At 46.1% G+C, this 17054-nt stretch overlaps 1 long non-coding RNA gene across 1 annotated transcript; it reads left to right on the top strand.

The window, feature by feature from the left end:
- Positions 1-10947: 10947 nt before the first annotated feature.
- On the top strand, positions 10948-16292 carry LOC125947015 (uncharacterized). The gene is made up of 3 exons (XR_007468069.1): positions 10948-11114; positions 12400-12428; positions 15915-16292. It is a non-coding gene; the product is annotated as an uncharacterized LOC125947015 (long non-coding RNA).
- Positions 16293-17054: the final 762 nt, after the last annotated feature.

The raw sequence follows: 17054 nt of genomic DNA, 5'->3' as shown, positions 1-17054 counted from the left end.
AAACGCCGATACCGAAGTCCACACCGACGCAAGCAGCGTAGGACTCGGCGCCGTTCTTGTGCAGAGGACTGACGGACTAGAAAGGGTTGTAAGTTACGCTAGCCGGTCGCTATCGAAGGCGGAAGCAAATTATTCCACAACAGAAAAGGAGTGCCTCGCCATCATCTGGGCTACATCAAAGTTTCGCCCCTACCTCTATGGCAGGCCCTTTAAAGTTGTGAGCGACCACCACGCCTTCTGTTGGCTAGCTAACTTGAAGGATCCTTCAGGTCGCCTCGCACGATGGAGTCTGAGACTTCAAGCATTCGACATCACCGTCGTTTACAAGTCCGGGTGAAAGCACTCTGACGCCAGCTGCTTGTCTCGCGCCCCCGTCGAACCGCCGCCACAGGACGACTAGGATGACGACACTTTCTTGGGACCCATCAGTGCTGACGAATTCGACGAACAAGAGCGAGCCGACCCGGAACTAAGCAGCCTTGTACACTACCTGGAAGGCAAGACCGTCATTGTGCCGAAGATGTTCAGGCGAAGATTGGCGTCGTTTTTTTTTTTTGCAAAACGACATTCTCCTAAAGAAGAACTTCTCGCCTCTCCGAGCCAACTAACTCCTCGTGGTACCGTCAGCATTGCGTCCAGAGGTTCTGCAAGCTCTACATGACCACCCAACGTCTGGACACCTCGGTTTTTACCGCACGATCGCGAGGATGCAAGAAAAATACTACTGGCATCGCTTCTCTGCCGACGTCGCCCATTACGTAAGGACATGCCGAGACTGTCAGCGACGCGAAACACCGCCGGCAAGGCCAGCCGGACTTCTACAGCCGATCGAGCCACCTCGCCGACCGTTCCAGCAGATCGGGATGGACTTACTGGGGCCTTTTCCGACGTCGACGTCCGGGAATAAATGGATCGTCGTGACTACGGGCTACCTCACCCGCTACGCCGAAACAAAAGCAGTGCTGCCGAGGTAGCCCGATTCTTCGTTGCGAAGATCCTCCTGCGTCACGGTGCCCCAGAAGTCCTCATCACCGACAGAGGTACAGCCTTCACGGCTGAACTAACTCAAGCCATCCTGCGCTACAGCCAGACAAGCCATCGCCGGACCACCGTTTACCACCCGCAGACGAATGGCCTCACCGAGCGCCTAAATAAGACCATCGCCGACATGCCGGCAATGTACGTCGACGTCGAACACAAGACGTGGGATGCCATCCTTCCGTACGTGGCCTTCGCATACAACACGGCCGTGCAAGAAACGACACGCATGGCACCGTTAAACCTGGTCTACGGAAGGAAACCGGCAACGACGCTTGATGCCATGCTACCGGATGTCTCCGACGAAGAAAATCTCGACGTTGCCACCTATTTGCAGCGTGCCGAAGAAGGACGACAGCTCGCCCGCCTGCGCATCAAGAACCAGCAGAGACCCGACAGCCGACACAACAATCTTCGACGACGCTACGTCGAGTACCAGCCCGGCGACCGTGTTTGGGTCTGGACTCCGATATGCCGACGAGGACTTAGCGAGAAACTCTTACGTCGCTATTTCGGACCCTATAAGATCATCCGACGTATTGGCGCACTGGACTATGAGGTCGTGCCAGACGTTATTTCGCAATCACAGCGGCGCCGCGCACGACCTGAAGTCATCCATGTGGTGCGTCTTAAGCCTTTCTACGCCCGCTGACGAACTTAGGTCCTTTGTTGCTTTGCTATTTTTGTCCTTTTCTATACACATGGTACTGTTTTCGCTTTCGTGTTTGTAGCATCAGGACGATGCTTTTTAAGGGGAGGGTATTGACACGTATACATGTTTATCTTTCAACAGTGGCCGCTTTCCACCGGCTAACAAATGTTAAACGTTATCCCTCGGCGCAAGACGCCCCTGTATCGGAAGTTTCTAGAACGTTATCGATGCTTCTTTCCGTTGCCTGTTTCCACCGACGCTTATGCTATCTGATTCTATGACCGACGCGAATTGTCTAGAACTTTCTGGAAGACACGCGGGCACCTGGGAATAATCTGGAACATTCAATCACTCATCTATAAGAGGCGTGGCGTTTCGCTGCTGATCAGATTTTCGACAATCGCCGACTGTGTTCGCCGCTATCGTTGTGCTTTGAGTGTAGCTTGCTTTTGTGGGCACAGGTTCGCCCAATAAACAACCAGTTTCGTCATACACAGTTTTACGACTGTTTGCTTCACCGTCACTATACTATAGTCGGGTACAACTTTAGAGGACAGGAGGAGGCCCCACCCAGTTGACCGAAGCGCAGCAGCCAATTCCTCCGCGGCTAAAGAAATAGTCCCACTCAAAAATTGTGACTGCTTCTAAAACACGTATTTGTCGGTATAAATAAGATTTATGTATCTTGACGCGTGGTTTGGTAAAACTATCATGATGGAAATGCTACCGCACATGCCGGATCGCGAGAGAAAAATAACTCCGTGCCTTCTACAACGCTGTGCGTCGTCTGCTACAGAGCAAGATCGACGGCACCGCGCGTAGCAGTCGCTGGCTTAATAGCATAAGATTCATATATACTTTTTGTGTGTTTGCACAACCTTATTTTTTAATGTGTTGGGCTTATTTTTAATTAATATTTTTTTCTCTTTTTTAGCGGTTGCGAGCCTGCGATCTCGTGAGTTCGCGAATGATCGCGCGCGGCATTCCGCGCCAGTTTTCCGCCATGGATCCCAGCGAGGTGACATCGGAACGCTATCCTTTGTTGCCGAACGAGCCTTGTGTCGCCTCGATGACCACACCACCAAGGAGCCTCGGCAAGAACAAGAGCGGCCACATCCTGAACAGCGATTCACGCAACATGATCTTCCACTGCTACACGTTTTGGCGTAACAGGCAGCCTGAACGCAGCGTGGAGGACACGAGCAAGTTTGTCGCCGACATGCTTGGTGTAAGCGAAAGTACTGTGTTCAGGGTGAGGCAGGAAGTTAAAGCTTCGCATTTTTCGGGTGGCAAACTGACGACGCCCTCGCGAAAGCGCCCACGCAATGCGGAGAAGAGGAGACGCAGCACGAAGTTTGACAGCTTCACGTTGTGCGCGCTGAGATCATGTGTGCACGATTTCTTTCGCCGCAACGAGATACCGACGGTCGAGAAGGTAACTACCGAGTTCTCGGAGCGTATGGAACTACCATCACTAAGGCGGTGTACTGTGCGTCGCCTGCTTGCCGAGATCGGCTTCAAGCACGAAAAGAGAAGCCGTGGTGTAGAAGCGCGGATGCCTGTTCGCTCGAGCAAATGGCCTGACGGCCGCTCTCAAACAACCTTCTGGGAAAGGTCAGCGCCTGATCGTGACGCACATCGGCAGCGAGGATGGTTTCGTCGACGGCGGCTTGGATATATTCCGAGGCCAAAAGACAGGTGACTACCACAAGGAAATGGACGGCAATCGCTTTGAGGGCTGGTTCAATGACGTTCTGCAGAAGTTGCCAGCTGGTAGCGTCATTGTTTTAGACAATGCACCTTACCATAGCCGGCGAGAAGAGAAATTGCCGACGACAGCCTGGAAGAAGGAAAAGATACAGGAGTGGCTCACAAGCAAGAACATCACCTACGGTGAAAGGTTGATAAAGAAGCAGCTGCTTGAGCTGGTGGCATCTGTAAAGTCACGCTTTCTAAGCTACATCGTAGACAACACAGCTGTAAATGCCGGTTGCATTGTACTCAGGCTCCCGCCGTACCACTGCGAATTTAATCCCATTGAGCTTGTGTGGGCCAAGGTCAAAAATGGCATCGCTGCGGACAACAGAGACTTCAAGCTGTCCGCGGTCGACGTCATCTTGAGGGAGAAAATCAAGCAGGTAACGGCGGAAGACTGGAGGAAGAGCATTCAGCAAGTGATGGACTTGGAGGCAAAGTTCAGACTTGACACATCTGGGAGTGAGCACATTCAACCCATCATCATCCAGCTGGGTGAAGATGACACTGAAGACAGCGACTCCGACTGCGAGCTGTCTGGCATTGACCCACTCGACGAAGCATAAACGCTTCTTATTAACAAAAGAACAGCCCTTATTAGGGCTACCAAAATTATGCCGGTGGGTTCGCAATAGCCAACCATCCATTCCGTGACCTCTCAAATAAATAAGCAGTTCCATTTATGACATATTCCTTATAATAGAAGCTCAATTCTGATAAGCAACGTCCTGCACACATTTTGCTCGATTTAAGAAGTGCCATAGAAACACATTTAAATGCTGGCATATCTGAATTGAAACACTATTGTTAACCCTGATTATCGTTGGCGGGCTCAAAATGCTCATTCGGGTAGCCATTCATGTGGTTGCATTGTTTATTTTGTTATCTGGCTCACACAAGTAATGCGATTAAGAGAACAAATATAAAACATCATTAGCTTAGAGAGGCCCAAAATGCTCATTCAGGCAGCCACCGTCGAGTTTGACGTGCCCCATAGTGAAATAGCAGTAGTCAGAGCCCGCTTTATGGTTACGTTAGCAGTCTGCACTGGAAACCGCAGTCATCTCATAGCGAGTGGTGGTGAAATAGCAGCAGACAACACCAAACTGACAGCCACTGTCAGCAGCTTGAATGCCAAAGCACATTCATGTGGTTGCATTGTTTATTTTGTTATCTGGCTCACACAAGTAATGCAATTAAGAGAACAAATATAAAACATCATTAGCTTAGTGAGGCCCAAACTGCTCATTCAGGCAGCCACCGTCGAGTTTGACGCGCCCCATAGAGAAATTAGTCGGAGCACGCTTTATGGCTCCGTTAGCAGTCTGCACTGAAAATTGAAGTGTTGTCATAGCCAATTTTCAATTTATTAATCTGACTCAAGCATGTAATGCGAATGCAAGCACAATTATTAACGTGATTAACTTTGCTAGCATTTTTTGTCATATTTACGTACCGGAAAAATGCTCAGTAAAGTTGAACGTGTTTTAGTGAGTCACTTTGTTCATTACAAGCTATGGCGTAGGCAAAATGACGGACAGATTAGACAGTGATATTGGGGAAGTAATAAATGGTGAAAGTTGCAAAAGCTCTCACAGCACTGCTTTGCTGGACTCCATTCAGTAGAAAACTGCATTTGTAATGATGAAAGCGTCATGACAGGAAATGATACCCCACTGCACAATGTTATATATGTGTACCACTACATGTGACGGGCAGCAAAACCATCTGTTTATTAAGACTGAATGCAACAACATAGCAAGGTGCTGTTTCACAATATGGCACCTTTTCATGTGCACTTCTGGTAAGCTACCGTATGCACTGATGCATAAACACATTAACAGGGGAAAGAGACGAACTAACTGTGCAAGCCACATGATGCTTTTAACATTTTGTATCTGTCAATGTTTCTGTTGTCACAGCTGATAGAACTTTCTTTGGTGCAAGTTGATTAATCACGTTGCAGCAACAGCACAAGAAGCAAGGTCAGAATAGTAGGAGAAAACAAAGCAAGGTGGCAGACTGAGGAGGCAAGGTAGACAAGAGAGAATAGCGTTAATGACATCGAAGAGGCCAGCGCTGCTATTCACTGGACTTGGTGCTTTGAATGAGACGAGTTAATGGAATTGTAAAGAAAGACGTGGCTGCAGCATGCTTGCAAGAACAAATGCAAAAATAAAAGTATAGAAATAGGAACAAATACATACACACACGGAAGCACTCACATATTCACACACATGAACACAAACGCGAGCGCGAAAACTAAGATATAAAATACAAAAAGGGCAAAATAACAAATATACACAAACACACAAGAAAACACGCACACACATTTAACGCAGACGCGAGTAGAACTATTAGGAGTCAGTTCACAAGCAGCTGTGCCTACTTTGTCGTACTTTTTTTAATGTACACATTGGGTCTGTTGCCTTCACTGTCATAGGAATTTTTTAGTAGCGACATATCACGACAAAGCGCAAAGCTGTGTTGTGGGAAAGCAAGTCGAGCGCTGACAGCACAGCTTATGCGCGATTGTGTCACAGTAGGCCTTCTACAGCTGGCGCGTGCAGTGAGCGAAGAGTTCTAAGCCACACAGCGACGCGAATTCATGCCAAGCTGCCTTGCAACGGCACCAGTGTATCAGTCATAATTTTATATTAACATTCAGGCTGACATTAAGGAAACAAACACTGCTTCCAAACGCCTGACCGTTAACAATCCAATGACATTCGCTCAAGCAGGCGCGTGTTAGTCACTGATTGTTAGCATTGGTGGAAAGCAATCAATCGACGGTGCTACACAACACTCGAACGACGCCGCTAGACGCTCGACTATCTTATCACACTGCTGCCAACGATCGGTCGTTTGCACGCTGAGCTGGCAGCAACGAATCTTTGCGTTGGAGGTTGCTTTCACAAATCTTTTCTGTTGAGAAACTCGCAGGTTGGTTTCATCCGCGCACGCTTTTCTCATTTATCCTGATAATGGTTTTGCTCATTCACTTCACCACGTCCGACGAGAAACGCAGGGGCACAGTACACAAACACACCCGCCGCTCACAGTAGGTACCAGACTTTGGCGAACTCTCATCGTCGTAACTTCACTTAGGAGCAAAACAAAACACCACGGAACAAACACGTACGATGTTTGTTTGCAGCGGTATGCCGCTGCGGGATCTTGTTTCCACACGAAGCGCAGTGCAGCGCCACCGATGTTCGCTGCAATCTTTCTTCGCCGGCTCACGGCTCAGAACAAACGCACGCGGCACAAATTGTGCATCGTAAGCTCACAATAATATTTCCCGCATGACAGACCACCACAAACAATTCGAATTCACTCTGACGAAGGGAGACGCACAGAGCTGACGCGACTCGGCCCAGTTCGAAGCGAGGGCGGCCATGTTAGGCATGTTCTCCGTCGGCGGGGACACCGGCCGCCCGACTCATGACGTCACCTGAAGTGCGCGCCTATTGGTGCCGGCTCGTGTCCGTCCGCCTTTGAGAGGCAAATGCCGCTGTCTTCTAAAGTTGTATCCGACTATAGATCAATTAAACATCCAAATTTGTGAGATGAGTCCTGTTGTTTAAAACACCAATTCCATTAAAATTCAGTATGAGGATATTTTCCCTAAAATGCAAAGGCACTATCTTACCACATGCTAAGCTCAATCTTGAATGATTACTTTTTGCACGTTCCGATCGAGACAGTTATTGCCACTGACGCTTCCCAAAATGAAGGAAAGTGTGGAATTGGAATATTTTCTCCTATTCTTGATTGGTCGTTCTCTCTTCGCCTCCCAGACTTCGTACCTATCTTTCTAGCGTAATATTTAGCTGTCATTCTAGCCTCTCCATAAACTCAATACAGCAACACGTTCCACGGTGGTCGTGACGGATTCTTTATCTCTGTCCTCCTTAGAGCACTGCACGCGCTCGGGCTTACCCAAAAGCCCGGACCCGGCCCGGCCGGTGGGCCGGGCCGGGCTCGGGCTTTCTGTGAGTTATTCTTGGGCTTCTCAACTCTGAAAAACATGTATTTTTCGGTCTCGGGCTCGGGCCGGGCTCGGGCTTAAGATAAAGGGGTGGCGGGCCGGGCCGGGCGGGTAACGTAGATCAGTAGCGCACCCAGGATCTCTGCCAGGGGGGGGGGGGTTTGACAGTTTGCCAATACCATCTAAACAGCACTAATTTCGATTTCTTCACAGAAAATTGTCAAAAAATGCGCTTTTTGCGAGTGTGCAGACAATTGCGCGTCTTACATCTTAGTTGCAGTACTCAAATGCGTAAGGAAAGAAAAGGGGTTAAACAAAAGGGGGGGTTAAGTCGGCCTCAAGGGGGGGTTACAACCCCCGAATCCCCCCCCCCCCCCCGTCGGTGCGCCACTGACGTAGATTATTTCCGGGCCCGGGCCGGGCCCGGGTCTCGCCATAAAAGTTTTTATCGGGCTCGGGCGGGCCGCCCAATGTAAAAACGGGTCCGGGCCGGGCCCGGGCCGCAAAAAACGGCCCGTGCAGTGCTCTAGTGCTCCTCCCTTACAGCTTCCAATAATTCCCCGGTTTTGCGAACTTTGAGATCGTTATCGCCCCCTCATTAGCTTTGATTAGATGGGTGTAGGTACCAGGGCATAAGGGCCTATTTCTAAACGAAATGGCAGATTCGTTGGCGAAAGCGTTCCTGAATGGCCCGGTAATTCAAATCCTACCGGTTTCAGCTTTCATCATAGGGGCTAGATTTCGGAGAAAAATGACGCTGCGTGAATTTCACGGCCCTTTAACAAACTCCTGAGATTTTCAGCACTTGTCACTTTATTGCAATAGCAAACTCTGTCAAACTCGATCACTTGAAGTCGCGATCACTAGACTACGCTGCAGGATTCCATTTTAAAATTTTTACCTACACAGAGCTCGTCTGGTTCCCTCACCGAACTGTCGCCATTGTGGACAACATGAAACATTAAATCATTTTCTCATTGTCATTCAATTATATTCTGAATTGCGAAAAAGAAACTTAGAAACATTGTTCTGCCTTTTTAGATTAGAATTAAATGTTCAAAATTTACTATCATTGGGGGCTTCTACCCTTGGGCACAGCGACAGGAAGGTTGTCGACGCCATCCAGGATTACATTGCAGGGTCAGAAAGATTAATTAAGATGATAAAATCAGGGCTTAGGGTTCCGCAAATTTTTTGTACAAATTTGATGATTAGCGGTTTGTTTCTTTTTTTATTCTTCATTTATGCCTTTATTCTGTTCAAGTCATCTGATATATTCTACCTATTCATTCTCATACGCCTACGTATTCCCAAATTTATGTTTGCAGTATTTGATAAATCTCCTTTCACATTGTTATATCGAACTACCCGGTTCTTGGCCAATCCCCCAGAGTGGATTTGTGCCACTAACACCAAGGCTCTACATCTACATCTACGACCTTGAACCAGGATGCCTGATTTTGCACAGAGAGATGCTGATTGACATTTTAAGCCAGTAAAGGTCGGGACTATTGCACACATTTGGGGACGTCGTGCACATGTTTACGGGGGGCAAGGGCGAACACCTGCGAAACTAAAAAAAATTGCGTTGGCCATACCGGTCTCGTCGACCACATCCTAGAGGTCCTCCTCTTGCCTACGGCTACTGAAAATGTACTTGCGCTCGACGACTGGACAAGCCCGTTTGAACCATCTGGCAATTTTGCACGCCCACAAAGAACTCTCCCGCGAAATCAATTTGAGTAACATTACCGATGACTTCATTACCAGATCAAGTGCCCGAACGAACCCTTTTTCAATGATGGTGAAATCACCGCAACAGACAACGAACTGATGAGAAATAGGAGAGAGAAAGGCACCAACTACAAGTCAAAGCAAATCACCTGGCTTAGATAACAACGCAAAAAGCTGTACAGGGGAACGTAGATAGGCTCCATAACAGCGCAAGCAGAGTGAGGACATTTGGGTAAGAAAAGCCGCGTGCACGGTTGGGCTATTTGTAAAGCTGCCTAGTCTATCTGTGCATTTTGCTTATTAATTTTTATTCGTCGTATGCTGCATTTGCCTCTCAATAACACAATCCACGTTGTTCCTATATTTGCTATCGAGTCCTTCCTCGATTTTGAGATATCGCTGTCTTATTTATTTATTTGTTAATATGTTTATTTATTTTGGCACCTGATAATTTTTGCTCTATAATCCTTTGCTCTACCTCCGGAAAATAAACGAAACCAGTGGCATAAGACATGCTTTGACATGGTGTTATGGAATCACATTATACTTATGCAAATAATTCTAGTCATAAGTTGTGTTCAAAATTTTTATGTATTGTTTAATTTTTTATATATGTAATGTCTTGTCTTCTCAATAACTGACCTTTCGTCAGGAAAAGATTTCGTGATTGTATCTTTTGTATGAAATATTTTACAAGGCATTACATTGCTTTTTCATAGATGTGTACTTGTGCGACGCACAAAACACATGTATCTCCCTCCCATAAGAAGCCAACAAACACTGAAACCAAGGACAACATAGGGGAAATCACTTGTACTTACAAATTCAATTAAAGAATATGATAAATTAACAGAAATTAAAGTGGATGAAAAAACAACTATATATATATACATATATATAAACACCCAGTTAGAGCACAAGACAAACGTACCTAGAAGCAGTGACCTATGTCCCATCATTAGACACATCCTGGATTCCCATCGGAATCTATTGCAAGTGGCCAGTGTCCTGGCTGTGTGTTAGAAAACGGCATTGCCACCAAGTTAAATATGGGCACGATGGTGGGTAACGTGATGTATGTGTTTTTTAAAGAGTGCGTTTAGTTGTGTTGTTAGCTCTTAGCGCCCAATAGAATAAAACAAGATGTTTGGCCAATATCTGCGACGGGGTGCCCATATTTTACATGAAGGCCAAGGTCTATTCTGTAAAACAGAGGGGGTGCTGGACAGTGTGCTGGGAAACTGCTTGGCTACCAAGCACAATCTGAGCTTCTATACTTGGCGCTGACAAATTGGAGCGCTAACGGACAAACGTTTAACAGAATGGGACGGCATGCCATCTACTATTTGTTGTGATGTCGAACTAACCAGCGCAAACAGCGACAATTGTGTACTTTTTTGGGCAATAGTTCAGTTAGCGTCGGTTGCTTCACGCATTTCATGATGTTTTAAAGATAACCCAACTGATGAAAACTGTGCGCGCACACAGGGCGCGACGTTTGCGACGTTTGAATATTGCAGCATTTCCCGCGCAGTCCGTACGTGGCCGGCCGATGCACTGCGTTACCGCGATAAAGAAAATAGTTCATCAAAGACGCTAAGCAGAAAAGTTTCATGCACCTGAAAACCACAAAAATTGTTATGCAGTACCTTTATATTACAGAGTTTGTTAATAAATATTACAATTCATTTCAATGAAAGCTTGTATTTGTATGCGCGTACTTGTATGAATGCGCGTTTGCGCTGTTGACTCTGGCGCATTCAGTTCGGGTAGAGTGTACTGGAAGTTCGGGTGTGCGGTGTGTGTTTGGCGTTTCCTTTACCTACGAGTCCGCGCCCTTTGCCTCACTGTGACCTGGTATATTCCCACTTCTTGCTCGCTTTTTATGGGCTTCTTGTTGCCTCGAAGATCATCACGATTGCCTCCGATGCAGCCACATCAAAGGTGAGTGATTGTTTCGAATTCCCCTTGCGTGGTCATTGCGACGCGATGAACAAATGCCTGAAAGTGCGTACAGCACATGTTGGGCGCCACGATTTTTGGTGCGGTGTTCGAGCACCGATTGCTTTGTCGTTTTAGTGGTAAACAATGCGACGTGAAATCATCCGAACTGTTCTGTAATCAAATATATTTTCTTCGCTGCACGCTGTCCAGCGACGTGCATCAACTACAAAACGTATCAGTGCCTTGTAGCTGCGAGAGTCGATGGGTCGCCGAAAATATGCGTGGGACGATTTGCAGTTCGAATGTATTGTGCTGCGCTGTTCGCCGTCCGGTCGACGCTCGCGCTATCAGAAAACAGGAGGATATGGCGCAACAATAAAGAAATACAAGGGTGTACATGCGATTCTATACGATAGGTAAGACAAAAGATGGGGTGATGCCAGCGAATGCTACGAGTTCGTCGTGTTATGTTTTTTGCCAACGACGCGTGTTTTGTTTTCTATCTTTGCGTTCGATGCCATCGAGCGCTTCGCGTAAACGACTTCGTGTCGGTGCTCTTTGCATTCACGGAAAATGCAGATTCCATGGCACTCTAGGTTCTACTTTAGCGGCACAGAACATTCAAAATAATGTGATCGCGTGAAATTTCAGCCTTTGGCACTTGAGTAGCTCATTGATTTGCAATGTTTGAAAATCGGTAAGGGAACGTACACTGTTCTTTCAGCGGCGCCTATGCGTTATCGACATATAAACGTCTAAAATTAGCAAAGTTTCTTGTGGCTATAGAACTAGTTGGGGGGGGGGGGGGGGCGTATGGCAATACTTTATTTATTCTTTGAATTCGCACATTATAATAAGGACAGGGTGAAAAGGAAGCGCATCCTTGTTAACTGCATGATGCTTTGCCATGAGCTTGGAACAATGCTTTGTTGGTGGTGCAGTTCTATGGAATACTTTCTTTGAGAGTAAGCAAACTGTAGTAGCAACTAGACGGGGAGTAAAAAAAAATGCTGCACTGTGGTTTTACCTGGAGGAGCTGCCTTTAATAAGTGGCCACAACAGTTTAGTAGATGAGCAGAAACAATTTTAGAAATTAGGAGACGAATTCAACATAAATTATTTGCCCATCTCACACTGCCAGTGGCAAGAGCAGCCACACTTTAATGTTTTCAATCAGTCATTTATATCCATTCATTCATGTCAGCTTAATGGTCCATGTAGATCTTTCGATTGTTGATTTTGACGTATCGTGGCTTTACATTTTAATACTGACATCTGTTTTCAGATTCAGAGGCCACAGCCGGAACGGGAAAGGTAATATCTTTTGCCGTTCATCGTCTAGCGTCACCATGATCAAATGCAGTGATGCCGTGAGAATGTATTGCAGGGAGCAGAAGAAAAATGTGGTTGATCCCTCTTATATAGGAATCGGTATAGAACACGAAAGTGAAACGTGTCTTCACAGAAGTAGTGTAATGTTTATTGCACATTGATATATAATGTCTATTGGTGTTTTGTGGCTAAAGCGCCCTTAGGCGTTGATGCACCCACGCTGACGCCTGGTGGCACGTCTCCTCCATCACGACTACCAACGTCGATGACCATGAGCAACCGTCGTGCATATGGAAGCTGCACTACGCTGCACACGCTAGCACAACGCGAAAGACGAAGCACGTAACTGACACACTAACACAACGCGCAAGACAAAGCACGTAACTGAATCGTCACCGAGTCAAATCAGCGCGTACAGCACGTCGTAATTGCAGCCTCCGCGATCAACTTCAGAAACATTTTCAGAGCTAATTGCGGAGGCCACGCTCCACCGTGCTGAGTACGGTGAACGCCACCTAGCGCGTTTCTAACGCGTTTGTGCTAGCGTGTTACGGCGTTGGTAGTGCTTCTTGATGCCAGCGTCCCTTCGAATGCTGGCATCGAGGCGTCGTAGTGCTGAGACCACCGAAGCGTTCACTGTCGGTGCGCGTTAGTGTCATAATGCAGTACTTCTCTTTTCTGCTCGTAGGCGGCGGCACCGCCCCGAGCAAGAGCGCGGGTACACGGAGGAGTGTTAGATATATAAGGCGCGTCTGTGTAGCTCTCTGCAAATGCGTTTGTGGCGCAATGGGTTAAACGCTCGGCGATCTATCGTCGCGGACCGAGAGGTCGTGGGTTCGATTTCCAAATTTTGCATGTTTGTGGAACTTTTTCTTCTGGTTTCTTTCTTTGTATTATGTTCTATGACGTATTTCCGTGACGGAAATACGTCAGTGAAGTCTTGGTGGACCCCGGCATAAAACACTTTCGTGTTAAAACATTGCTGATGCAACCGCAAGCATTTTCTTCCATCGATGAGTTGGTGCACAGTGCCTTCAGTAGCAGACATGAGTTTCATCACTCGGCTCAGAGACGTTCCAGCTGCACCGACACTGGGAGTAAATTTCAGTGTCACTTGTGAACAAATTAGTAGCAGAATGTACCGTGCAACCCCAGCTCGTCAAAACTAATCTGGACTCGCCCACTACGGCGTAATCAGATCGTAGTTTTGGCATGGTGAAACTCCAGAGTTTATTTAATTTCTCTTTCGTGCTACTTTAGACTGTAGCATTGATTATCTCTGCAAAGCCTCATGCTCAAGGTATTCTTCCTAAAGTATATATAAGTGCCTGCAAAAGTTCAGGTATGAGGTGCTGTCATAGTCTCATTAGTATAGCACCACAGATGCTTTTCAGTTTCTCCATTCAGTGCTTTCACTTCTTCGCCAGATTGCGCCATACGAGATTTCCTGCACCATCCTGATAGAAATACATGATTTTGCGCCGAATTGCGCCAAAATAAGCGATTGCGCATTACGTGTGTGGCCGCAGTGGCCCACAGACGGGCATAGCGCACATGACTAAAGTGGCTTCATAAGTCGAACTTCACGTTAGCTATACGTCGGCGACTGATAATTGGGGCTCGATGGGGACTGCCTAAAAATCAAAATAATTGGGAATCGGAAACATCCAAATTCGCCAGAAAACTAAATTTATTCCGCCAGTGGCTAAAAAAGTACCTTATTTTCGGCTATTGCATTCCACTCTTAAAGGTGAAGCTGAAGCGTCCTCCAATCTTTTGCTACTTCCGCTCAACTCGGCAGTCAAATTAGCACGCAGTCATGCAGGCAGAAGCCGAATTATAAAGAATGTCGTACCTTACGGAAATTTTGGTCGTACTTATACTTTAAATTTATGGGCCAGTGATGGTGCCTCAAAGTAGTCCGAATCATCGAGCTTGTTTGAATTGCTGGTGCCGAATTAATCGGTCGACGCCAGTTGTGAATCGGCCAGTGTTGCTGAACAGAGGCTTTAACTTTACGAAAAAGAACAGACCATTGAAAAGTACCTGGTGTCGTCTGAAGCAATGACAGCGTTACGAGGGGCTCATCAAGGCTGGCCTGGCTCAGAAGAGCATTGATGACATAGAGTCTGGCCAGGTGTTTCTGACTGATGCTAGAGCCTTGCTTAAAACGAAGTGTCAACTATCAATTAAAAAATCATATGATGTAAAAGGCAACATCTTACTTAACTTGAAATAAACTAATTACAGCACACTGTGTGAACAGGTTTGTTGTCTTCATTTAAATTAAGGGGCACGATGTATTCAGAGGCAGAGCAACATTGTTTTACATCAAGCAAATACATTTTGGAATAACGCTTGTCAGTTTTAAGTGTTTGAAATAGCTTATCTGTATCTGGATGCTTCGAACTACTCCAAAATTAAGATTTTGCTGCTCCAAAAATTGCTCCAAATCTCAGTTCGTCAGTGGCACCACTGACCATTGTTTCCACATTAAAAAAATGGCAGTGCAACCATCCTTTGGAGACGATTGACAACGTTAATGCAGTTACCGTTCTTACGATCAGTGTGTAATTAGTGATGATACGGGATGAGGATTCTTATGATGATGGAACTAACGAGACTGCCAGAATTGAGATACATTGATGAGGGTGCGACGATGCCCATCCAGGAAATGACCGAGTCTCCCACGAGGTCCATGACATGGACATCAAGCAAGTTGACGTCGACGTGATTCTGAGTTGTGCTTGTCCACAAACTTACGAGTCTGCTCCATGGTCTTGTGCAGCCTGTGCTTTGCGAGTCGATTCATTTCATTGATTAGGTGGCGGTTGGCACACCCTGCCTTTGTGGCTTATTTACACTTCATACAGCTGAGTAAGATATCACAGATTACTTTTGGAACACAGCAAGCGAATCTCATGAGTAGTGGTAATCGCATTAACGTCGACAGTTATCTTCCTTTTCGAGCTCCTGCTGCTGCTTACCAACACAAACAGCAGTTGCCTAAGATGGCATAAAAGACGTTCATTGAAGAGTGGCACATACCCAGGGTCACATATCCAGTCACCCAAGTTGGTCCGATGATTCGTTATAAACCCTCAACATCGCAGCCCGATACTCTAGCCATTAGACTGTGGACTACCAAGTGACACAAAATTGGTGGGAAAATTGTTAGAGGCAGACACCCGAACATATGTGAACTATCCTAAGAATGCTAATCGCATTCCTGAAAAATCCTCAACGTTTTCAGTACTTTGGTTTACATTTGTTTTTGTGCTGTATAAATCCTTGTTTTTCTGAAGCACATGAGATCCAAACAGCAAAACAAGTTATGAAACTAGTCAAGTAAGATTGGCATTCTTGGTCTGGAACAGGTACTATTGTGAATTATTTGGAGTACGGCTGTTGTGTATATGTGCTTCAAAGCCTTAAAACTACCTTGCTAACAATTACCTAAACGTGCAGGTTCACATAGGTTGGAGGGATGCTCATTGAGAAGATGATCCTGGCACAGTTTACCATGGCCTGCTTTGGTGGACCAGGCAAGCTTGCAAGCATTTTGCTTCGCCGTGCGTTCACAGAGGAAGACCTCATGGGCCACTCACTCTTTGGAAACAACACCAAGGGGCAAAATGAGGCTCTTGACTCCGTCAGGGTCAAGGCTAGTAAAGGCAAGTATCGTACATCCTTTCCCGTTGAATTTTTGCATCCACATTTCGTATTTTAAATTACCAACTTGCCATTAGCATAACAAATTACTTTCAAGTAGCCTGTATCAGTAATTGCGTGCTACAATGGCCTACCATTTGTAATTACTGTTCATACGATCTTAACTGCCTGACTCCTTCATACTCGAACGCTTTTAAATTTTAAATGCAGCCTCAACTGGCCAGAAGTTTTTGGCGGCTTCACCAGAAAAAATTTTGTGCTTTTGTGTGTTCTGCTACTTGCCTTTCATTGCAATAAATAATTGTCTGTGAAGCACGCTACTAATCTGGGGGCATAGAGGATGTGCTTAAGTAGCCTGAAAGTGTTATAGAAATTGTGGAGAAGCTATGCTCAAGTGCAGTTACTGCTCAACTGGAGGGACAGCACTTCCTCCAAGTTTCAGCACTGAAAATATCTTTCGAGGTTGTCGACCGCAATACACAGTGGTTTCACATATTTTAACGAACCACATTGAATTAAAGTTGCTCCTGTCTTGAAGGAGGTCCATGTGGTGCCAGACAGCAGCCTTTCAGCCGAGGCAACATAACTTGTGTGGCATTTCTGTTTGGCTGTTTCGATCAAACTAACAATAGGGACAGTGTTGCCAGCATAACTGTAATACTATGTTTAGCGAACACTCATTCATTTTAAGCGTTTAACTTATTTATTACCATGCACTTTATCATTTTGTATTCTAAGATATTGTAAAAAAAAATATACATTTACCTGGATTTTCCCCACATGTTTAAATAAATTGAGCAGCATTGAATAGGCCCTTGGTGACTACTGTCTAAAGCTTTTTACCGACCATGGGACAAGTCCACAACTCTTAATCTGAATTTGTTGGAAGTTTCTATTGGCTTTCTTACTTAAAAGGGGCACTTGCCAGTTTACAAG

The sequence above is a fragment of the Dermacentor silvarum genome, chromosome 7 (genome assembly GCF_013339745.2).
Source record: "Dermacentor silvarum isolate Dsil-2018 chromosome 7, BIME_Dsil_1.4, whole genome shotgun sequence".
Taxonomy (NCBI): domain Eukaryota; kingdom Metazoa; phylum Arthropoda; class Arachnida; order Ixodida; family Ixodidae; genus Dermacentor; species Dermacentor silvarum.
The sequence above is the reverse complement of the archived record's forward strand: the minus strand, read 5'-3'. Positions and strand labels throughout refer to the sequence as shown.